Source organism: Geotrypetes seraphini, chromosome 2 (assembly GCF_902459505.1).
Source record: "Geotrypetes seraphini chromosome 2, aGeoSer1.1, whole genome shotgun sequence".
Classification (NCBI taxonomy): Eukaryota; Metazoa; Chordata; class Amphibia; order Gymnophiona; family Dermophiidae; genus Geotrypetes; species Geotrypetes seraphini.
Window position 1 is genome coordinate 425,992,255 of NC_047085.1, and position 24,616 is coordinate 426,016,870.

General features: G+C 41.8%; 1 protein-coding gene and 1 long non-coding RNA gene across 3 annotated transcripts in view; one reads left to right on the top strand and one right to left on the bottom strand.

The window, feature by feature from the left end:
* The window catches only part of MINDY3 (MINDY lysine 48 deubiquitinase 3), a 394,770-nt gene that overhangs the window by 187,978 nt on the left and 182,176 nt on the right, over window positions 1-24,616 (top strand). The window lies entirely within an intron of this gene.
* LOC117354184 lies at window positions 10,650-24,320 on the bottom strand. The gene is made up of 2 exons (XR_004538132.1): window positions 23,543-24,320; window positions 10,650-11,681 (listed from the first exon to the last, which is right to left on the bottom strand). It is a non-coding gene; the product is annotated as an uncharacterized LOC117354184 (long non-coding RNA).

Genomic DNA, 24,616 nt, shown 5'->3' on the forward strand with positions numbered 1-24,616 from the left:
CTTGGGGATTCCCCAGACACAGCCTGAAGAGCTGCCGGAAGTTCAACATTTGACTCCCACCTCAGCCTGACTTTTTTTCTACTGCATAGCGGCGCACAGATGGTGTACTGTGGCTTTGATCCCACAGCTGACTCCTTACACGTGGGTCACTTGCCAGCTATACTGGCGTTCCTGTACTTTCAGCGCGCAGGCCACCGCACGCATCGGAGACCCCAGTGGACAGATAGGCGTATGTGAGCCATTTTTGCTTGAACAACTGGTGCAGAACATGTGTGGGTTGCGTGAGTTTGCGATGTGTGCGCCAACAGGGAAATCCGGACATGTAGTGGCCATAACCCTACAGGAAGGCTATTCTTTATGTTATGTTCTGTTGACGTCTCTGCCCTGACCCAAATTCCCCTGCAGATTTACTTTGTAAAGTTCCCATTGCTGAAGCCCAGTCCCCCCCTCTCATAAATATTCAGAAGTGAATGGGCGCTTCCATTAACACTCCCTCCCCAGGCCTGCCTGGCAAGAAAGTCCGAGGCTTCGCGGCTTGACTAGGCCCAGGCCCGCTCTGTACCGTTACCAATGAGCTTGGCCGAAAGCTGCTTGACGAGCTCGGGGATCCGCTCCCACTGGCACTCGGAGCACAGCGTTCGATCTCTGTCTCCAGCCAGGAGCCCGACCTCTTGGTGGCTATGGTGGCTGCAAGCCGCACCGAGCCAGTGAGCCGCTGGGCTCTGGAGCCACTGCGGCAGAGTGCAGCTACAGGCGCAGGGAGGAAGCGGTGGGGGTCGGAGACTGTAAACCATGAAGCAGCCTAAGAGAGTCCGAGAGGGGCGAGTCAGGGGATCGAAAAGAGTGCAGGAGCAGCGAGCCATGTACAAAGCCACGCTGCGAATCTGAACTTCAGCTGCAGTTTAAAAAAAGGATCTAATCTAAATGTAATTACGTTGAAAAACTGCTACTGTGATTAACTATGTCTATAGCACTACCAGATATATGCAGTGCTGTACAGAGTCACAAAGACAGAACTGTTGGGAAGAGAGGGAGAAATGGTGGACCAGGGGGATGGAGGCAGGCAGGCATGGGGAGAGATGGGGTGGGGGGTAGTTGGGAAAGAAAGGGAGAGAAGGATCTGGAGATGGAAGGGAGGTAGGGAGAAATTTTAGGTCTGTGGATGGAAGGCAGAGAGATGAAGCATTCTTTTTTTTTCCCTCCATTTCATTGTTCAGCATTAAAAGGGGAGGGAAGAAGAAAAACAGAAAAGAGAGGGATCAAAATGTTGGACCATGGGGATAGAGGAGGAAAGATGAACCCATGGGAAGGCAGGAGGGATGAGATCTGGGATAAGAAAGGGGATGGAAAGAAAGGGACAGGAAATTATAGCCTGACCAGTGGAGAGAGGGAGGAGATTCTAAAAGTGGTGAGCCATGTGGATGAGGTCAAAACGGAGATGACAAGATGAGTGAGAGAGCAGTGAGTACAGTGGTAGAAATGTGGTAATGGGGAGTAGATAGAAAGAAATAGGAGGCTGGGAAAGGAGTGAGATGGGAAATGGGAGAGCTAGGGACTGAGAGAAGATGGAGAATTGAGAGGTAGCTGAACATTTAAAAAGAAGAAGGGTGAGAAAGAAGGCAAGATTTGAGTGGACAGAGGCAAAAAAAGAAAAGAAAAAGTTAAGAAAGCTGAAAGAGAAAAATTAATACGTTGGAGACAAGCATAAGAAGAAAATGGAACAAGAAAGGAAAAAAAAGTGAACAGCAGACACTGGAAAGAGAATTAGTTGAAGAGACAAAAAACAGAAAGAGAAACTGGGACCAAGATGATGGAAAAACAAAATATCCAGACAACAAGTTAGAAAAAATTGTTTTATTCTGAATTTATTAACTGGAATATGTTAGCTTTGGGATACGTGCATCACAATTATTTTTGTATTCAGTGGCGTAGTTATATACAGCTGATTTAGGGGAGGGACTGGAGCCCAAAATTAGTGGATGGGCACCAAAGTTTCTCCCCGCCTGAGTGCAATTTACAAATACTAGAGCTGTTGGGGATCCCAAAGCCCTGCCACTTGAAGACATCTTCCTCCAGTCTAACAACCCAAAATCTCCAAGCTTTGCAGTCAGTGGCTGCCACTGTTTTCATGCATGCATGAAAGCCAAGGTGGGGGGGAGGGGGGCAGGGAAGAGGGAAGGCAGCAGCTCTGCAATATTGCTGCCAGCTGCAGAACTTGGGATCCCTACTAGCTACAGCAGGGGAGATGTTCATTTTGAGGGAGCCTAAGCTCAAAGTGGGAGGCCTAAAAAAGCAGTAATATTTACCCTGACTGAACGATCCTCCACGTGCGCTGCTGACAGCTGACGCAGCATCCCCGCTCTGATGAGGCTCACCTCTGAAGAAGCTCACTGTAGCTGTAATAGATGTGAATGGGAAAACCAGGAGTGCGCACCCCTGCTCATCAGAGTGGGGATGCGAAAGCCTGTGGCTGCTCCCACTATCAGCGGTGCACGTGGAGGATCACTCAGTCACGGTAAGCATTACTGCTTTTTTCATTCCTCTCTACAGTGTCCCTTTAATGAAGGTTTATTATTAGACTAGTCTTTAAACCCGTTACATTAACGTGTGCTAGAATAGATGTGTGTGTCTGTCTTTCTCTCTCTCTCCTTGGCCACTTTCTCTGTTTTTCTTTCTTTCTTTCTCTCTCCTTGGTCGTTTTGTGTCTTTCTTTCTGTCTCTCTCTTTCCTCGGCTCCCACTGTCCAGCAATAGCCCTTCTACCTTTCTTTTACCTTCCCCCTGTCCAGCAGCACCTCTTCCCTTCTCCCCCTGTCCAACATCAGCCCTTCTCCCTTCCTTTTACCTCTCTCCCCCTTCCAGTAGCACCTCTTCCCTGCTTCCCCTGTCCATCAATACCTGTCCATCAGCACCCCTTCACTGCTCCCCCTGTCCAGCAGTAGCCATTCTTCCTTCCTTTTACCTCCCTACTGTCCAGCAGCACCTCTTCCCTGCTCCCTAATACCTGCTCCCAAACCGCCATTCCTCCATCCCGGCTTCCTAGTCTCTTCTGGCCCACCAGCACGGATCGCCGGCCGGATGTAGCGAACCTCGCAGGCCGCTCTCTACCTCGGTAGCATGTTCCGTCTGACTTGATCCCTTACGTCGGAGGAGGGGCGGGATCGCGTCAGAGAGAACATGCTACCGAGGTGGAGAACGGCTTGCGATTCACGCCACAGCCGGCCGGCGATCCTCAGCAGGCTGCTTTGAAGAAGAGGGCAGACGTGAATGAATAGATAGGGCGGGAGAGGGGAGTTGCAGACATGTTCTCCGCTTCCTTGCATCCGTGGTCACAAACTCCGCCGCCACAGGCTCGTTCTACTGGCACGGATCTACGGATCACAGACGCAGGGATCACAAAGTTTGAAGTGCGCATGCGCACTTAGGGTTTTATTATAGTAGATATGTACATCTTTTATATTAGAGATTGCAAATTTGGGACCTGCTCAGCCTTTTTTTTTTTGCTCATCAGCTAGTGTTAGTGAGGCCCCAGAAATTTTTTTTTGCCTAATGCGGCCCAGGGAAGCCAAAAGGTTGGACAACCCTGCCCTACTCCTTCACCGTGAGCAGGGAGGGGTAATTTGCACCACCAAATTTCCCTGTCCCGCCCGGCTACTTTTTTGTGCCACCCGGCTGGAAAAATTTCTGGGGAGAACATTGTAGTAGATAGAGATCATCGATAGGAGCTGTTTACTGGATTAATTCATATGGATTTTAAGTTGATATCACAACATGAATTTAACGTTGTTATGATAATTTTTGTTGCTCAATCTAGTTCATTTATATATACATAGGACTAAATGAAATTAATTACCTCTCTGCTTATGATACTCTGTATTACATCATTCCTTATTCACGGATAGTTAATGTACTTCTATGTGGGTTTGCTTTGTGTGGAAATTATGAAATTGTCAGGGTACACAGCTTACGTTATTTCCTGAATTTTTCATATCACTATATCTTAGATCCTCATGCTGATATCACAGTATCAATATAACATCTTAAGTTTATTTGCCTGGTTGACAAAATGGATTGATGTATTAAGCTTATTCTTCCCATCTTAGTCCATTTTAACCATCTATACTATTATGATGCTGTATTATATATTTTACTGATTATATTTGTATTATATAACTAAATTGATAACAACAGATAATTCCCACTGTATCACGAGTTTAACTGTCAGCTTGCTTTAAATTACAGTGGGTTATTACATTACAAGTGAAGTACATTATATCAGTTCATTATATTCAATTTCCGTATATAGTCAATATTTTCACTGTATTTTTTCTTTTCTGCCTACTGATGGGTTATGTGATTTAGGTTTGTATCATTTGACCTTTAAAACTCATGTTTGCTAAAATCTCATCAGAGTGACAACGCTGATATATTGTTGCAGAATGGGATCTGGATTGTTGGGTTATCAAATAAATTGTAATTGCTTTAACCTTCAATGGATAAGCTGCATGCCCTCAATAATGTGTACCAATAATCAATGTGGTTTTATTCTGAACTTCAATATGTTACGGCTGATGTGTAACTTGCAAAAATCATACTCAATATTAGTTATACCCTTATTATGGAGAGGTAATTGTGAGTAATAGTAGTGGCATCTTAATACATTATTATACCAACTTATTTCATAACTAATAATACGCTAGCAGGGGATTTTTGTATTACATTAACTTGCTGTTTGGCTATATGGGTGGGAGTTATTATTGAAATGTAAAAGCCTTATATATACTTGCTGGTGATAACCAAATTTCATTACGGTTTTCGATCGCTAAGTGGCGGTTGTGCTGCTTCTTATGCCCTCGTTTCCCATAGAGTATTGCTACCATATGACAGATCATCTCTTTTGGATGGCTGGAATATGGTATGCTGGTACAGACGTGTATTTACTATACTACTTGCATTCATTCTCTGAGAATAAATAACTTCCTGACTCACTGGAGCTGTAAGAGATCAAAAAAACACATTGGGCTCCTTTTACAAAGTCACGCTAGGGCCTTAACGCGCAGAATAGCGCGCGCTAAATTGCCGCATGTACTAGCCACTACCACCTCCTTTTGAGCAGGCGGTAAATTTCCGGCTAGCACTAATCTGGTGCACTAATCCGGTGCGTGTGATAAAACCGCTAGCACAGCTTTGTAAAAGGAGCCCATTAAGATTCAAGCATGTCATTGAAACTTCTCTCTCTTAATGTGAAAGGATTTACTAACCTAATTAAGCAAAAGAAAATCACCGGCTGTCAAAAAGAAAAATGGCACAGCCATATTAGTTAGAAATAGACCTGATATTAAAATATTAGATCAGAAAAATGATACCGAAGGTAGATGGAATATTATTCAACTACAAATAGGTGATTTGGTTATCTGTTATAAATGTTTACGTGCCGAATATTGATGATCCACAATTTTTTTATGCACTTACAACGGTAGCTATTGCTGAAACCTCATCAGCCTATATTTTCACAGGTGACTTTAATCTAATTTTGGAACCTTCAATTGATAGAAAGTTAACTGTACCCTATAAGATAACAAAGGCATGGCATAGTCTACATAATATGATATCACAGCTAAATTTAGTAGACACATAGAGACTGATGCACAATAATGATCTAAAATTCTCATTTTATTCACCACCTCACAATTCGTATTCAAGAATAGATTATTTCCTGATGAGTAAAAGTCTATCAAAGAACATTTTCTTCTATCAAAATCAATGAAATTTCAATATCGGATCATGCTGCAATAGAATTACATTTGGATGGTATCTCTCTGTTTCCCAAATCCAATCATTGGAGATTTAACAATGCACTACTAGATGACCATCAGTTCGTATTACATATCGGTGCTGCGCTAAAAGAATATTTTGTGGTAAACAGACCTGAACACACGAGTTGGTCCAATATGTACATGGGCCACTGGCAAAGCTTATATCTGGGGACTGATAATAGCATACCAAGCCAAAAAACAAAAAATCTCAAGAAAATGATTATCAGAACAAGAAGATAAAATTAGGAAATTAGAAATCTTACACCAATCACATCCTGAAAACATGCAAAATTTGAATGAACTTAGAACATTAAGACTTGCATACAACTTACAACTGAGTACACAGGCAGGTATTTATGCGATCAGAATGTTATCAAAGCAACAATAACAGAAGTAGACATATTCTTGCCAAATATCTGAAGATTGTAGATGAAACTGGTAACATGCATATTGACACTAAGGAAATTATCTTAGAATTTAAAAAATTCTATGAAACTTTATACTTTACTAATTTAAAGAAATGTGAGTCAGATACATTCCTTGCAAATACAATTTCAAGACCACAGTTAACTGTAGAGGACAATGAGGCACTACTGGAGGACATTTCAATGGAAAATATTATAGAGTCTCTGAAGGCAATGGCAAAAAAAATATCCCCTGGGCCTGATGGCTATACAGTTGAATTTTACAATGCCTTCCAGGATATACTAGTTCCTAATTTACTTCAGCTTTACAAACACTTAATATCCACTGGTGAGGTAAAAAGAACCTTTACAGAAGCAAATATCATTGTGTTACCCAAACCAGGCAAAGATCCCTTAAAAATTCAAAATTATAGACCCCTGTCTCTCATCAATGTAGATGCAAAAATATATGCCAAAAATCATAGCGGATAGATTATAAAAAGAACTTCCCAAATTGATTGGTCCTGAACAAAATGGTTTTATGTCTGGGAGATTAGCGAGTGACAATACTAGATTATTTACTTCTCTTATACAGCAAGCACAATACTCAATTCAGCCATTCTTAGCACTAGCCCTTGATGCTGAAAAAGCATTTGATAGGGTCGAATGGCTGTTTATGTTTCAGACCTTGTCATGGTTTGGTTTTGCAGATAGGTTTATATCATTAATCAAGGTTCTATATACCATGCCGACTACATCACTTAAAATCAGTGGTATGACATCAGATACTTTCCATCCCACTAGGGGTACAAGACAAGGATGTCTGTTATCGCCCTTGTTGTTTAATGAAGCTCTTGAACCTATGTTACATTACATTACATTACATTAGAGATTTCTATTCCGCCTGTGCCTTGCGGTTCTAGGTGGATTACAATATAGAAGATATCTGGGCATTTCCAGTAGAATTGCATTACAGGAGAAGAGTAAATTACAGGTACACAGGTAACCGTAAAGAATTACAGTACATTCAAGATTACAGAATATGTTACATAACAACAGATTCAAGTTACAGCGGATGGAGAGTAACAACATATACATGTTGGCAAAGGTGTTTACATAGCGTTGACGTTAGTTACATAATGTTGATGATATAGTCTGTAGAGGTGTTTAGTTTGAGGATTGGACAGAGTGTTACTATAGAGGTGGTATTCCCAAGGGATCGATCGTTAGCTCATTAGATGGAGGTTAGAGTGATGGGAAGTATTTTTTGAATAGAAGTGTTTTTATTTCTTTTCGGAACACTTTTATGTCTGTTGTTTTGATCAGTAATTGTGAGATGACAGGGTCAATTTTAGCTGCCTTTTAGCTGCCTGTGTCGCTAGAAGGTTGTCGTAAAGTTTCTTACGTTGAGTACCATTGAGAGGTGGGTAGGTGAAAAGGTTCTGTGTTCTCCTTCTTCTGGGTGAGAGGTAGAGGTAAAAGCGGTTGTTTAGGTAGCTGGGTGCGGTTCCATGGGTTACTTTGAATAGAAGACAGTAGAATTTGAATTGTGTTCTTGCTTTTATCGGTAGCCAGTGAGATTCTAAGTATGCGTTAGTAATGTGGTCAAATTTGCTAAGTGAGTATATGAGTCTGAGGGCTGTGTTCTGGACGGTCTGTAGTTGTTTTATTGTGTTGATTGGGCATGGTAGGTAGAGGCTTTTACAGTAGTCTACAATACTAAGCACAAGGGATTGGACAATGAACCTGAATTGATCTTTGTTAAAGAATTTTCTTATTTTTCTTAAGTTTCGCATTGTGAAGAATGCTTTTTGGATGATTTTGTGGATTTGTGTCTGCATAGTGCAGCATCTGTCTAATTGTATTCCCAGGATTTTGAGGGAGCTCAGTATTGGGTACTTGATTGAGTTTACTTCCAGTTCTGTTATGGATGGTTTTTTGTCCTTCTCTAGTAGTAGGAATTTAGTTTTGTCCGAGTTCAGCTTCAACTTATGACTCGTCATCCATTTTTCAACTGTTTCCAGTGTGGTTTTCAGGCGTCCAGTGGAGATGGGGTCTTGGATGTCGAATGGAAGGAGGATGGTTATGTCGTCCGCGTAGCTGAATGAAATTATGTTTAGGGCGTCCAGGGTGGTGCCTAGGGAAGCTATGAATAGGTTGAATAGTATGGGTGAGAGAGGAGATCCTTGTGGTACTCCGCAGGGGTTTGACCATGATTCAGACAGAATATCATTTGACTTAACTCTATATGATCTTGATTTAAGGAAGCCTTGGAACCAGTTGTGAACTTTACCTGAGATTCCTATAGCGTCTAGTGTCTGGAGTAGTATGGGATGGTCCACTAGATCGAATGCAGCTGAGACATCAAGTTGGATGATTAGCAATCTGTATCCTAGGCTGAGGTGTCGTCGGGCTATGTCTAGTAATGATACCAGAAGAGTTTCTGTGCTGTGATTAGTTTTGAATCCTGATTGAGATGGATGTAGGATGTTATGGGCTTCTAGGTACATGGAGAGTTGTTGTGCTACTAGACCTTCTATTATTTTGACGTATAATGGGATGGAAGCGATTGGTCTATAATTTGATGGGTTGTTTATTGGTCCTTTGAGGTCTTTCAGTATAGGGGTAATTATGATTTCACCAAGGTCCGATGGGAACTCTCCATTAGAAACTGCTCTCAAATCCCCTGTGGTTCTTTAGAAATGAAAATGTCAGCCTATGCTGATGTTCTGATTTATAGCAATCCTCAATCCCTTCCTCATTTATTACAAATCATTAACTCCTATTCCAAATTTTCTGGGTACAAGCTCAATGCAACCAAGACAGAACTTATGCCGCTTAATAAGCATGTTCTGAAGCAATCTCTCTCTGATGCATGTCGGTAACAAAAATCTCATGCATGAATACAGGATGTCTGGGGCAATACTTGGAAAGACCTCCCAGGAAAGAGACTTGGAAGTTCTGATTGACAAGTCGATGAAGCAGTCTGCACAATGCGTTGCGGCGGCAAAAAGGGCAAACAATGCTAGAAATGATAAAGAAGGGGATCACGAACAGATCGGAGAAGGTTATCATGCCATTGTACCGGGCCATGGTGCGTCCTCACCTGGAGTACTGCGTCCAGCACTGGTCGCCGTACATGAAGAAAGACATGGTACTACTCGAAAGGGTCCAGAGAAGAGTGACTAAATTGGTTAAGGGGCTGGAGAAGTTGCCGTACAGTGAGAGATTAGAGAAACTGGGCCTCTTCTCCCTTGAAAAGAGGAGATGGAGAGGAGATATGATCAAAATATTAAAAATACTGAAGGGAATAGACTTAGTAGAAAAAGACAGACTGTTCACCCTCTCCAAGGTAGGGAGAACAAGAGGACACTTTCTAAAGTTGAAAGGGGATAGATTCCGTACAAATGTAAGGAAGTTCTTCTTCACTCAGAAAGTAGTGGAGAACTGGAACGCTCTTCCAGAATCTGTTATATGGGAAAACACCCTCCAGGGTTTCAAGACTAAGCTGGACAAGTTCCTACTAAACTGGGACGTACACAGGTGAGGCTGGACTCATTTTAGAGCACTGGTCTTTGACTCGGGGCCGCCGCGTGAATGGACTGCTGGGCACGATAGACCACTGGTCTGACCCAGCAGCGGCAATTCTTATGTTCTTATGATTACAGTTTTCAATGGACGAAAGATAAACTGAAATATTTAGGTCTTCATTTTGGTCCCTCAATAGATGATACCATAAACTATGCGATAGCAGACATATTACAAATGATTACAACACTTAATATGGACTCCCTTAAATGTATCTTGGTGGGGGAGATTGGAGTCTATTAAGATGGTAATTGCACCAAAGATTCTGTATCCCATTAGTATGTTACCAGTTTTACTTCCATCCACTTTTTATAAGAAGGTTGATCAAATTTTGACTAGATATGTATGGAATAATAAAGTTCCTAGAATAGCATTACATAAATTAAAACAACTTCGACAAAACGGAGGAGTTAACTTTCCGAATTTTCTAGATTATCATTATGCTTTTTTTGCTTTGATAATGCTCCAGGTAGATACTGCACAGTGAACATACAAAGCATACCTCCCTTTGGTTGAAATCAGATAAAGAACTATATTGGTGGGTGAAACTTGATCTTCTACCATTTGTATCCTCCTCTGGGTTCATATCTAATAAGGACCATCTATTAGATACTGCAATAATGGCTGTTAGGGAAATGAAAAATTTATTAGCTACTAAATGGAATGCTTCTTTATGGGGTTCACGGCCTTGGGATGGCCTCTTCCCGGCTTTTCTCCCCTTTTTTTTTTCTTTCTCTCATTTTCCTCGGAAGGTCTATTTTCTGCTTTTTAGGGGCTCATCAGAGTCCAGGTCCCTGAAAGTTCTGTTTTTGCTTGGTTCCTGTTCTGACCTTCCTTCTTGGGGGGGGTTTGTTTTGGGGGGATTCTTTTTTCTTTTGGTTCTGGTTGGGTAGGGTGGGGAAAGGGGATTCTGGGGCTTGGGATATCGTTGCTGTGTGGCCTTTGGTGCACCTGTATGTTTTTTTTTTTGTGATGTGGTTGTGTTCATTGCCTCGTTCTTTGCCTCTGCTGTACTCCATTCACCATTGTTACCTGTAACCTTCCCCTCGCGGGCTGAGGTCCATCGGACACCGGGACCTGGGCTTATTCCCGCATTGTTACCGTGCTGATATCCTGTTGCTATGGGGGGTGGGGGGGGGGCTTGTCTATGGAGGATGGGTTCTATTGTGGTTGCTCTCCAACATTTGATGATGTTCTGTTTGCTCTTTCTTGGATTTATCATCCTTGTTGTTAATGCCTTCTTGTCTGCTGTTTTATTGTTGCCTATTTTATTGCTATTTTATTGCCTATTTTGTTGCTGTTTTATTGTGCCTATTTTCATCAATAAAAATTATTTGACCTTACATACTTTGATATGGTGTAATCCAGAGATAAAAATACATCACACCATTAATTGGAAAAACTGGAAATCTTTGGGTATTTGGAAATTGAGTCAATTATATGGGCTGTAATTGGATACCTTATGAAAAGCTATGTTCACTCTATCAATTACCTCCTTCCGTTTTTTCCAATGGTTACAACGCAAACATGCATTCCACGACTTTGTAAGTAAAAAGGCGGGAAATTGGGAAGAACCGAATCTGCTTAAATTGTGTCGTACACTTGCTTATAATAAAAAAAGAGGCTTCAAATTGGTATAAAACATTTCAGTCATTTAAAAGTCCTTGCCCACCTTCCGTGCTGAATAAAGGGCAAGAGGATATGAATGTATCCTTGGATCTTCCTTCGTGGAGATGCATGTGGACATCACTATATAAAATGACTAGTTCTGCTGCGTTATACCAATCCTTCTATTTTTTGGTACACAGAGTCTATTGGACACCTCTTAGGCTTTCCAGTTTACAGAAAGATCACAATAATGACTTCTGTTGGTCCTGCAAATTAACACAAAGAACATTAAAACACATGATTTTTGATTGTCCTTTATAACAAAATTATTGGAAGTCTATATGGAATCACATATTGTCTTTACTGAATATTTCTACCCCATTATCTTATTCTATATTACTTATTAGCTTAACAACACCTTATTTCTCTCTACCTCAAGAGTATGTGCCACTGATCCAACTATTAATGGTGATAGCCTTGAGGATAATTTTTGCAAACTGGAAAGATTTTACTCATCTCATATAATGAATGGTTGAATACAGTTTGCCTCTATGCCAAATATGAGAGAATTGCAGCTGAACGTAATGGCTCCCTCACTAAATTTGAACGAATGTGAGGCCCATTATTATCCTATACTAAGCTGTTAAGTTTACCTACAGCTACTGGTGAATCAATCTGATATACTTTATTACATCATAATATGATCTACATAAGTATGTAACCCTAACTATATGTCATCCTCTACTTTATATAGTTGCACATAAAGTCTGAGATGTGACATGTTAACACTATTCTCATATTGTTACCTAAAGTATAATACATGTCTGTCCAGTTCTTTAGTTGGGTTCGTTGTAGGATGTTACCTACTTCTTTTACAACATGTTGTAGTAATTGACGATATGTACCAATATTTGTCCTCCATTTGCTTGTGCAATGGTCAATTGCTGGATGTTCATTATAAAATATAAATGTCAATAAAGATGATTGAACATAAAAAAATAACTTATTTGTATTTACTGTGCATGGTGTAAAAAAATGAATGCATAGTAAGTATAAAACCTGTGTAGTAACTGTTGGGGGCGTGGTTTGTCCTGCAGTTACGACAAAAAGCAGACGACTACTGCTTGGCAAATGTATCAGGAGATTGCACTTTAAACAAAATTAATAATAATTCCACTTCCCCGTGATGCCCCTGGTGGCTTTGTAATAGGACAAGAGCAACACCCACAGAAAAAATGAAACAAAAACCCTATGTGAAAAGTCTAACAGAAAATACCTGGAGTAGGGACGAACCATCTATTTCCTACCAAAAAGGAGCCATAGGAGCCAGTAGTCCTTTAATAAAATCAGTCACAATTAAAAGGCTCCTGTCTTAGCAGCTAAACTGCCTTGCTGTAATAGTTGCAAGACTAATGCTAGAGGTCAGATGTGCCATTGTGAATCTGGACTGGCAATGGGACAGGAGCATCCATGAATTGCTCCTTTCTTGTCACTAGCCCACCAGTAAGTGCCAGTGGGAGGAATAAGGTTCATGATGTTACTCAAGGGTGTTATGAGGTTAGGGATATTGCAAGAGAATTTTTATTTTTTTTGCATAGTAGCAACTGCAGTATCTACCTGCCAATAGCGCAAGTGCACATGTCTCTTCTTGAAGTGGTAACTATACCTGTTCTATCTTCAGCAATCAGCATTGCAGATTACTTACTATGCACTAACTGATAGCACTGTTCACACCCATAACCTACCCTCTTACCCTCTTTTCAGCCTCTTGCTGCAGCAAGTTATCTTGCTAATTTGAGTGGTAAATTCTTACTGCACCTTAGTAAACAGACCCCCAAGTAGGTATTGTTGCATTTCTTAGTTGAAAACTTATTACCAGAAAGGTCTAGGTAAGCACTGTGTATCTTGTCAACAAAAATATTACCTGATGAACACAGAGGATCTCTAATCAGAAATAATGGGTATACAGTACATTGAAGGAACTAAGGCCAGTACTGGGCAGGCTTGCACAGTTTGTGTCCCGTATATGGACGTTCAGTTGAGGAAGGGCTAGGGAGGGCCTCAATGGCTGGGATGGTTAAGATGGGCTGGCGTGAGCTTTGATGGAGACTCCTGGGGTTTTGGCCCAGAAAAATCTAAGAAAAAGGACCATTTAAATTTAATTAATTTATGGAGCATGTATGGTTGGACAGACTGGATGGACCATTCAGATCTTTATCTGTCGTCATTTACTCTGTTTTATTTTGACCTTGAAATTATGCAATTCATGTGTATTGCAATATTCTTGCAATGTGCCCTCTTTCTGTACATTTGAGTGCCTTTACATAGAGATACATTTTGAATTTTATTGAATTTACTAAGTAGCTTTTAAATGTCAAATTTTTGTAGTGCTGTGACCTGTGAATGTGTCCCACTGGTAGGTGCTTGTAGTTTATTTTAAACAGATCTCTTATAACTATTCCACAAGGTCTAGTTACTATAACCCATTAACTTATTTCTTAAGATTTTGTGGATAGCATGAACTAAAAATGACTTTATTTCTGTATACATGTTTAATTAGAATTGTTCACTGCTAGACAATACACATTGGTAAGATATTGGGGCATGTAATAGTTTTGATGAAGTCATAAGAACATAAGAATAGCCTTACTGGGTCAGACCAATGGTCCATCAAGTCTAGTAGTCCGTTGTCATAGTTGCCAATCCAAGTCACTAGTACCTGGCCAAAACCCAAAGAGTAGCAACATTCCATGCTATTGATCCAGGGCAAGCAATGGCTTGCCCCATTCCTTTCTCAATAACAGACTATGGATTTTTCCTCCAGGAAATTGTCCGAACCCTTCTTAAAACCAGCTATGCTATCCATTCTTACCACAACCTCTGGTAATGCTTTCCAGAGCTTAACTGTTTTCTTTTTTTATTTGTTTGTTTATTCAATTTTATCAATACAAACAAGCAATACACTACTTGTATTTCAGATTAACAGAAAATATTAAAAAGAAAATTTATAAACCAAATCCACTTAAGTCGGTGTTTTGATTATTCACTTATACTTCCAATATATTTAGTCCACAAACTTTGGAGAGAGATTTTTAGAAAATAAATTTAAGAATTGAAACAATCTTATCCAACCTAGAAAGCGGAAATTATCTGCGGTGCTACAGCCATTCATGGCAGGTTATACATTCTTAGCCATAGGCACTACTTGCTCTTTGGATTCTATAAATCCTACCAGTTGTTTAGGTTCAAAAAATAAGTAATTCTTGTTCTGATAAGACACAAAACATTTTACAGGAAATTTAAACATGAAATTTGCCCCCTACGCCTCTAGGATCTTAAAGACATATCAGGAAATATTCAAACATTCAAACCTAAAAATTGATCATTAATATGACGAAAATACAAATGCAGTACATATTCTCTATCACTTTCCAAAGCAAGAGTTATTAACATGGTTTTCCTTTCCATTATAACCTCCAAGGAGTTTTCCAGAAAAGTTGTTAAGTTCATATTTTCATTGTTTATCCCTTGAATCTAATTAGGAGTGGAAACTTCCACAGGTCTCTTTATTTGAAAGTAATTAGCTCTAACAATAGGTGGGAAACTTTCATCAGGAATAAGCAAAATTTCCTTAAAATACTTTCTTGCCATCTCCATTGGTGAAATTAAGGGACATTTTGGAAAATTTAGGAGTATCAAATTATTTTTCCTTAATTGGTTCTCGAAACTTTCCATTTTTCTAGCAATAAATGTTCTTTCTTTTACTAATTCCAAGTCCAATGTTTTCATTTCACAAATTTTTGACTCCTGTTTTTCTATTTTCTCACTTAAATCTTTAAGGGCCAAACCCTGTTGCTCCACTTTAGAGTGGATAGTCCCATAGTCAATGTTTAAAGTGGAAAAAGACAATTTGAGATTAGCACCCATAACTGAAATGGCCTGCCATAAAGCCTCCACATCTATTGTCTTAGGCTTCTCCAGCACCCCAAAAATGATCTTACTTCCTCCCGAAGCTCCTCTCACCTCTTCTGCGGTGTGGGTTAGTTGTCGGTGTACTACAGCTTCTTCTTCGGCTCCAGACGAAATTGGAGCTACCAGCCCTCCTTCACTGAGGATCAAAGACTCCTCCCGGGTCAATGTTACCTCAGGAACTCCCAGCACTACATTGCTTCCGGGTTGTGGTGGTGGCTGCCTCTGTTCCGGGCTCAACATCGCCCGAAGCTGCCGGCTGAGTTCGCCCGACGAATTCGGGCTTGCCCCTGAAGTAGCCCCCCGCAGATTCACCCGAGCAGGCCAAGGCTCCTTCGATTGTAGACTGCACCAGACTTGGTGCCGCTGTCGCCGCCGGAGGGTTGCCGCAAAGGGCTCCTTTTCTCTTACCCATACTGAGGTAAGTGAACTGCTAGTTCGGAAAAAAAAAAAAAAAAAAAGCAACGCCAGCCGAGTACAAGAGAGAGAGCCTCCCTCTCAGGCGTCCGCTCTCGTCGCCATCTTGTTTCTCTCTCGTTCCGAGCTTAACTGTTTTCTGAGTGAAAATAAATTTCCTCTTATTGGTTTTAAAAGTATTTCCCTGTAACCTCAAGTGTCCCCTAGTCTTTGCTATTTTTGACAGAGTGAAAAATTGATCAACTTGTACCCCATTCTACTCCACTCAGGATTTTGTAGACTTCTGCAGTAAGAAAGCAGATGCAAGTCAAAATATTGTTTAACTCTAGCAAAACATTTTGCATGTTTTCTTTTCATTACAGATGCTACCATTGAACAGACGTTTCTTTTCCCTGACAACTGATATAGTTAGGCATTTTCTTTCAAATCAGGAGCTCAAGGTTTTAACTACCATATTTTTCACTCCATAAGACACACTTTCCAAAGTGCAGAGGAGGAAAACAAGAAAAAAACCTTCTCATTGATGTCAAAATTGATGTCGGGGATAAGGCTTCTGGGCCGGCGGCATGCAATCGCTGCACCCGCCTGGCTTTTCCCTTCTTCTTATTTCGGCAGTGAGCAAACAGCGGCGGCGGGCGAGGGGCGGGCAGCAGTCCTGGAAGGTAACTGGGGGGGGGGTGGATTTTGGTATTCGCTCCATAGGACGCACCCTTTTTTCCACCCACTTGTTTGGGTGGAAAAAGTGTGTCTTATGGAACGAAAAATACGGTAAATTGTAATTTAAATAATAGTTTGATTTATTTTGCTATTTTTGAAAAGTGAACGTTCTTGTACTATAAAGTGAAGCAAATTTTTCTTAAATTCTCTTGAGATTCATAGCAGATACCTTGGAATTCACTGTGAATGAATCCAACGCAAGGATGTAGGATGTGAGGCTTATGCAACCATTCTTTATGTTGGAGTAATCGTGCAGTGTGACTGGGTTTGGAAACTGACTCTAGGTGACATACTGCTGTTAGGATGTTTGAGTTCTACAGTCTCCACATTTCTACTCTTTTTGTAGGGACATGTGTGAGTATAGGCACTATGAGGCTCAAAGTGAATGAGAACTGCATGGAGCCAGCTAGGAGTTGAAAGTAGCATCCATGGCAGTGATATAATAAGCAGGGTTTTGGAAGGAAGATCTATAGAAGTGTTTCCCAACCCTGTCCTGGAGGACCACCAGACCAATCAAGTTTTCAGGCTAGCCCTAATGAATATGCATGAGAGAGATTTGCATATAATGGAAGTGACAGGCATGCAAATCTACTCCATGCATATTCATTAGAGCTATCCTGAAAATCTGATTGGCCTGGTGGTACTCCAGGACAGGATTGGAAACCACTGATCTATAGGATCCAGCAGCGGCAAATCTTATGTTCTTATGTCATTGTGAGTAATAAGGGATGAGAATGGGGAATGAGATTAAGCAGTGGGGGAGTGGGATAGGGGGTGAGAGTACACTTATGGTTTCCAGTTCCAGTTGTGAATGAAAGAATATGAGGACTACCGAAAGAGTAAAGACATAGGGGTTAGAAAATGAGTGGTTAAGTGTTTTTTTATTCTACTCACACCAAAAGACATTAGTGTGGAAACCACTAAGCCACAAGAACACTAAAAAGGAATTTTGGACAGAATGAGTTCTTGGTTTTATAGTGGTACCTCGGTTTACGAGTGCACCGGTTTGTGAGTGTTTTGCAAGACGAGCAAAACACTCAGCAAACTTTTGTCTCATAAACTGAGCACTGCCCTGATAAACGAGCACTCAGCAATGGTGGCCCAGGGGTGAGTACCTGCCTGCGGGTGCTGCAGCGCTTTCAAAGTGGTGGCTTTCATCCCTCAGGGTCCCCATGAGGCTGCCCTCCCGCTTCGGCCGATGCCTCTGCCGTCCGTCAGCACCTCACGGCTCCCGCTCCAAGCCGGCCGCCATCCTGAACGAGCATGTACGCAGCCTCACCTCTCCTCTCCTCAGTCAGCCGCTGCCCCGACAACACGCTCACCATGTATAAGCACACAGGACTTTGGTTGTGGAATGAATCTTCTGAGTTTGCATTAAGGCCTATGAGGAACTTTGCTTTGATAAAGAGCGTTTTGGATTACGAGCATGATCCTGGAACGGATTATGCTTGTAAACCAAGGTACTACTGTATATAGAAACTGAAATCCATAGTATGCATATAAATACACAATATTCAGAGTAGAGGATTTAAATTTCTCTTGCCTTTATTATATCCAGAAAGTCATAATAAGATTCCTTCCTCACACCAAAGGTGGTGATCACATTTGTATTATCCTCTGGTAAATTCTTTTCTCTCGCACTTTACCAAGATGCAGTACACATATGCTCCTCTGATATCCTCCAGTTATATGAAAGCTCAAAAGCACCTGGTAAAATTCAAAGTATATATGTGTATGTGTAGGGGGAAGGGGGTGTCTGGAGTTAGAAGTGAAAAAATTGGAAGTTTTAGAAAAATTGAAAAAACATGTTAATATATTTCCTCTTAGAATAATGTAGGAAATATTTTTCTGTAAATGCTAGAATATAAACTTCATAATATGGAACAACAATGTGGAACATCTGTGTTTACTGCTAACTAATACACTAGCAGGCTACCACAGAAATGTGTTAGGGCTAGATTCACTAACCCTCCGATCCGTGTGCGATCTGTTTCCATCTGCATGCAAATGGAGACGATTGTTGGCACGCCCCCAGCCAACTGCACGGATCGCTAAAGCCCTGACAGTAGTGACAGGAGAAATAGTCTGCTGTCAGAGCTTCTGCCCAATTTTTTAAAAAATTAACCCCCCCCTCCCAACAAGTGCCCCGAACCCCACAAAAAATTTTCCCTGAAGCCTGCTCTCTGCTGCCCTGAAGCTCTGCCCCGAATCTGCCTGCCCCGACTCTCCTGCTCTCGCTCTGAATCTCTCCTGCCACCCCGCTCTCGCCCCGAATCTCTCCTGCCCTTCCCCGCACTGGGAGCCCATGGTTTTAATCCGTGGGTTAAAACTATGGGCTCCCTGGCCTACAAAAAAGGAAAAAGTAAAATAAATAAATAAATAAAGTCACGGCTCAGACGTATGCCCCACCCCACACACCGATGCCCCACAAAAGGCAGAAGGGATGCCAACTCCCTCCTGCCATGTTAAACCCCTCCTGGCCTGGCCTGGCCCGGCCCGGCCCACCTCCTTCCCTTTTGCAAAATCTAGTTCGGCCAGTGGGCAGGGCCCACCAAGAAAACAAACTGCAGGAGAGATGCCAACTCACTCCTGCTGACATCCCCCTCCCCATTCCAGGCCCCCTTTCCACCCCCCCTCTCTGTACCTTTAACGGAGCAGGAGGGGTGCTCAACCCCTCCTGCTCCAGTGCCTCCTGCGACGACTCTGAGGTCTTAGGCTCTGCTGTGTTGCATTATGTGATGCACGAGGAGGAGCCTAAGGCCCGGATTGGCTCAGGCTCCTACCTTGGGAGGGGCCTGGGGCACCTGAGCCAATCAGGGACTTCCTTAGGCTCAGACCAATCAGGAGGGGCCTGAGCCAATCAGGGCTTTTGGCTCCTACCTGTGCATTACATAATGCACTGGGGCAGGGCCTAAGGCCCAGCAGACGTGTCGCACCCTTCCTGCTCCCAATATAGAGGTACTGTGGGGCTGGGCAGCGGGTTGGGTGGGAGGCTTATGGAGCAGGAGGAACTGAGCTCCCCTCCTGCTCCCAACTTTTGGGGGGAGGGGGAGAGGGCTGTGCTGGTCAGGCGGAGGGGCAAGAGCCCTGCCGGTCGGGGAGGGTGGTAGGAGGGAGAGTTGGCATCCCTCCTGCCATATTTGCGCGGGATGGGGGGCAGCATTGGGAATGGTTTTGTTTTTTTGTTTTTTTGAATCGCCGATGGCAGGAGGGAGTTGGCATCCCTCCTGATTTTTTCTTCGGGGGAGGGTGCGTTTGTGTGTGGGAGGGGCACATTTTTTTGACAGGTCTGCCTGTCTTTTATTAATTTTTTTTTTTTATGGGGCAGATATTTTGCGTGTGTAACACATGCAAAATATCTGTGCTATGGAAAAAAAAATGAATAAAGAAGACAGGCAGGCCTGTCAAAAATCCTGCAGACCTGTCGGTAACTTAGTTACCAGTAGTAACAAAAACACTTTCACCAAAATGGAATAAATAAAGGTATAACAGTAATAAAACACAAGCAGAAACCAGTCTTTAACGGAGGAAAAAGCCTCAGACAGGGGCCCGCCCACCTCCACAATGGTGGAATAGCGGTGTTCAGGCGATCACTTCACTGGCACAAAACCTCCTGTTTAGATGGTCCTAGCAATGTGTTAGAAAATTGCTTTCAGAGTTGAGTGAGGTAGAAGAAGATAATGACTTAACTTTCTCCTTTAAGGATCGGTACACCTTAGTTACCGACAGGTCTGCAGCAGTAGGGTTTGCCAGCAGTAGAACCTGATTCAAAATAGCCAAGCAATTGTTAGTGAATCAATCGCTTGGCTATTTTGCACAGGAGGGTCGGGATCAGATCGCTACAGGCTTTAGTGAATGGGGTTGGAAGGAAATTTGGTTGCAAAGGGCTCACAAACCGATCAGTACACGATCGGTTTGCTTAGTGAATCTAGCCCTTAGTGTTTTGTAATATTCTGCCTGTTTACACATTGTAACCTGCTCGTTAATGATTTTTTTTTAAACCTACTTCATAGATGGGAGTGTCTCTCTATGCTTGGGTACTGACTGCTGGGAGGAGCTAAGTACACTATGGGCAGAGTAAAAAGGCTCTTCTTCAGCCCATGCGGGTAAAGGGAACTAACCCTATGGTCTAGAACAGGGGTGGGCAAACTTATTGACTCGTGGGCCACAAAGGGTTCTTAAATTTGACAGAGGGGCCAGACCAAGAGTATCTTTCTATCCCTCCCATCCCCCTGTGCAGCAGAACCCTTGTCCAGCTTCTATCCTTCCCTCCCTCTCATCCCTTATGCAGCAGAACCCTTGCCCAGCTTCCATCCGTCCTCTCCTTGTGCAGTAGAACCCTTGAGCACCTGCCCCCGCCGCGTAGCCAAACCCCCACTGACCCTCCATCCTTCCCTCCCATCCGAACCCTTCCAACCGCAAGCCCTACAGAGCAGCGTCAGGCCGGCAGCACTCTGCTTTGCGGCCTTCTCTCGTCGGGGCCTTCCGTGTGCCGCGTTACTGATGACATCAGTGATGCGGCAGAGGGAATTCCCTGATGAGAGAAGAACATAAGAATAGCCTTACTGGATCAGACCAATGATCCATCAAGCCCAGTAGCCCGTTCTCATGGTGGCCAATCCAGGTCACTAGTAACTGGCCAAAACCCAAGGTGTAGCAATATTCCATGCTACCAATACAGGGCAAGCAGTGGCTTCCCCCATGTCTTTATCAATAACAGACTATGGACTTTTCCTCCAGGAACTTGTCCAAACCTTTCTTAAAACCAACTATGCTATCCACTCTTACCACATCCTCTGGCAACATGTTCCAGAGCTTAACTATTCTCTGAGTGGAAAAAAAATTACATTACATTACATTAGGGATTTTCCGCTATTACCTTGCGGTTCAAGGCGGATTACAAATAGATTGTCAGGACATTAGAAGTATTTAGGGAGTAGTTTGTACATTTCTTAGAGTTGCTAAGGATTACATTTGAATTGTCATGGTATTAGAAGTATATATGGAGTAGTTGCAGGTGATGCTTGGGACATTTCTGATTGAGTTAATTCGGTTTTATGTGTTTTTTGAATAGATGGGTTTTTATTTCTTTTTTGAAGGTTTTGTAGTCTGTGGTCGAAGTCAATAGATTGTAGAGTTGCAGGTAGAGTGTTGTAGCTCGAGTGGCTAGAACAGGGGTGGGCAAACTTTTTGACTTGTGGGCCACAATGGGTTCTTAAATTTGACAGAGGGACTGGACTAAGAGCATTTTTCTATTCCTCCCATCCCCCTGTACAGCAGAAAAATGTCCTCCTATTGGTTTTAAAAGTATTTCCGTATAACTTCATCGAGTGTCCCCTAGTCTTTGTAATTTTTGACAGAGCGAAAAATTGATCCACTTGTACCCGCTCTACTCCACTCAGGATTTTGTAAACTTCAATCATATCTCCCCTCAGCTGTCTCTTTTCCAAGCTGAAGAACCCTAACTGTTTTAGTCTTTCCTTATATGAGAGGAGTTCCATCCCCTTAACCATCTTGGTCGCTCTTCTTTTAACCTTTTCTAGCACCACTATATCTTTATTGAGATAAGGAGATCAGAACTGAATGCAATACTCCAAATGAGGTCGCACCATGGAGCGATACAAGGGTATTATTACATTACATTACATTAGGGATTTCTATTCCGCCTGTGCCTTGCGGTTCTAGGCGGATTACAATAAAGATGATATCTGGGCATTTCCAGTAGAATTACATTACAGGAGAAGAGTAGATTACAAGTAACAGTGAAGAGTTACAATACATTCAATATCGCAGCAGATATAACATAGCCACGGATTACAATAAAGAAGATATCTGGGCATTTCCAGTAGAATTACATTACAGGAGAAGTGTTAATTACAGGTAATAGTGTATTATGACATTCTTAGTCTTGTTAACCATCCCTTTTTTAATAATTCCCAGCATCCTGTTTTCGTTTTTGGCCGCCGCCACACATTGGGTGGAAGGTTTCATCGTATTGTCTACAATGACACTCAAATCCTTTTCTTGGGTGCTAATCCCCAAGGTGGACCCTATCATCTGGTAACTGATTCAGGTTATTCTTCCCTATGTGCATCACTTTGCATTTGTCCACATTAAATTTCATCTGCCACTTGGATGCCCAGTCTTCCAATTTCCTAAGGTCCTCCTACAATTTTTTGTTTTAACAACTTTGAACAGTTTATTGTCATCTGCAAATTTAATCACCTCACTCGTTGTTCCAATGTTTACTCTCCTCCATTGAGAAAAATGACTATTTAACCCTACCCTCTGTTTTCTATCCGATAACCAATTCCTTATCCACAACTGAACTTTGCCACCTATCCCATGACTTTAATTTTCTCAGGAGCCTCTCGTGAGGAACTTTATTAAAAGCTTTCTGAAAATCTAGATACACTATATTAACCGGCTCACCTTGATCCACATATTTATTCACACCTTTGAAAAAGTCAAGCAAATTTGTGAGGCAAGATCTCCTTCGGCTGAACCCATGTTGATTTCGTCTCATGTTTGTTTACGTGTTCCACAATTTTTTTTTTTTTATTATCATTTCTACCATTTTGCCCAGCACCGAAGTGAGGCTTACCGGTCTGTAATTTCCCGGATCTCCCCTGTACTACAGACGATTTTAGCGACAGGTTACAGCTCACTAATAGCAGGCCAGCAATTTCACATTTGAGTTCTTTTAGTACCTTGGGATGTATACCATCTGGTCCTTTCGATTTATCACCTTTTAACTTGTCGATTTGTTTCATTACATCTTCCAGATTCACTGAGATTTCTTTCAGTTCCTCCGCATCATCACCCTTGAAAACCATTTCCGGTTCAGATAGATCTCTTACATCTTCTTCCGTAAAGACCGAAGCAAAGAATTAATTCAGTCTTTCCACTATGGCCTTATCCTACCTGAGCACCCCTGTCACTCCTTGGTCATCCAACAGTCCTACAGATTCCCTCACAGGTTTTCTGCTTCTGATGTACCTTAAAAATTGCTATGAGTTTTTACCTCTTTTGCAAGTTTCTCTTCATATTCTTTCTTAGCTGTCTTTATCAATGCTGCTCTCTGGAGGGAGGTATGTAGAGGTCGCGGTTGGCGGGCCTTGGATGGTCGGGAGGCCGGATATCGCCCGCGGGCCATTGTTTGCCCATATCTGGTCTAGAATGTCTCACCACAATCTATTGGAGAAGAGCTTACCAGAGTAAGTACATAATATCCTTTTTCTGCTTCAGTTTATTTTCTTTCCCAATGTTATCTAGTCTACATTTTTAAGTAAAAGTGCTAGCGCACGGAAAGCAATACGTTAATACTTATGTTTTCAATGGCTTAATTCTTCAGGAAGTATTTATGTGGCAACGTCATGTTTGTTTAGTAAATGTACAGTATAACCTTCCACTGCAAGTAGGTGGCAACTTTATTGCTTTTGTTTGCAAAATATTTGTTAATTTAAAGCACATAAATTTGTTAGTCTAACAAGTGTCCTTAAATGTATTTGGATGAATCATGGTCTGTTAGTATGCAAGATTATTAGGATTTCTGCATTACTGACTGACTGACTTATGGGAGAATGTGTAAGAAACTTTAAGCAGTCTAAGTAGATATGTATTAACAGGTCTGGGATCAATTGACCCTACTTAAAGTTACCATATGGCTCCAGAAAAAGGAGGATAGGAGGATGGATTGAGACATATAGGTTTTACTTCCATTACTTTCAGTGAAAGTAAACCCCGGATGTCTATCTGTTCTATTGCTTTCATTGAAAGTAAAACCCAGATGTCTCAATTCATCCTCCTCTTTCTGGAGCCATATGGTAACCCTAACCCTACTAGTATCTTAACTAAAAAAAAAATATATATATATATATATATATATATATATGAACCTGAAACAAAACTGTTCTGACGATTTTAAATGTCTGCTGAAATAATATTGGGTTACTTAACTAACTGACCTTGTCATAATGTGTAGATTTTGAATGTGATCTTGGTTAACAGTAATAGTCATGGTCTGTTGATGTGGACCATGAAAATTTAATTGTACATGCCCTTGGGTGAACAACCAAATTATTTCCTTTTGGGGAAA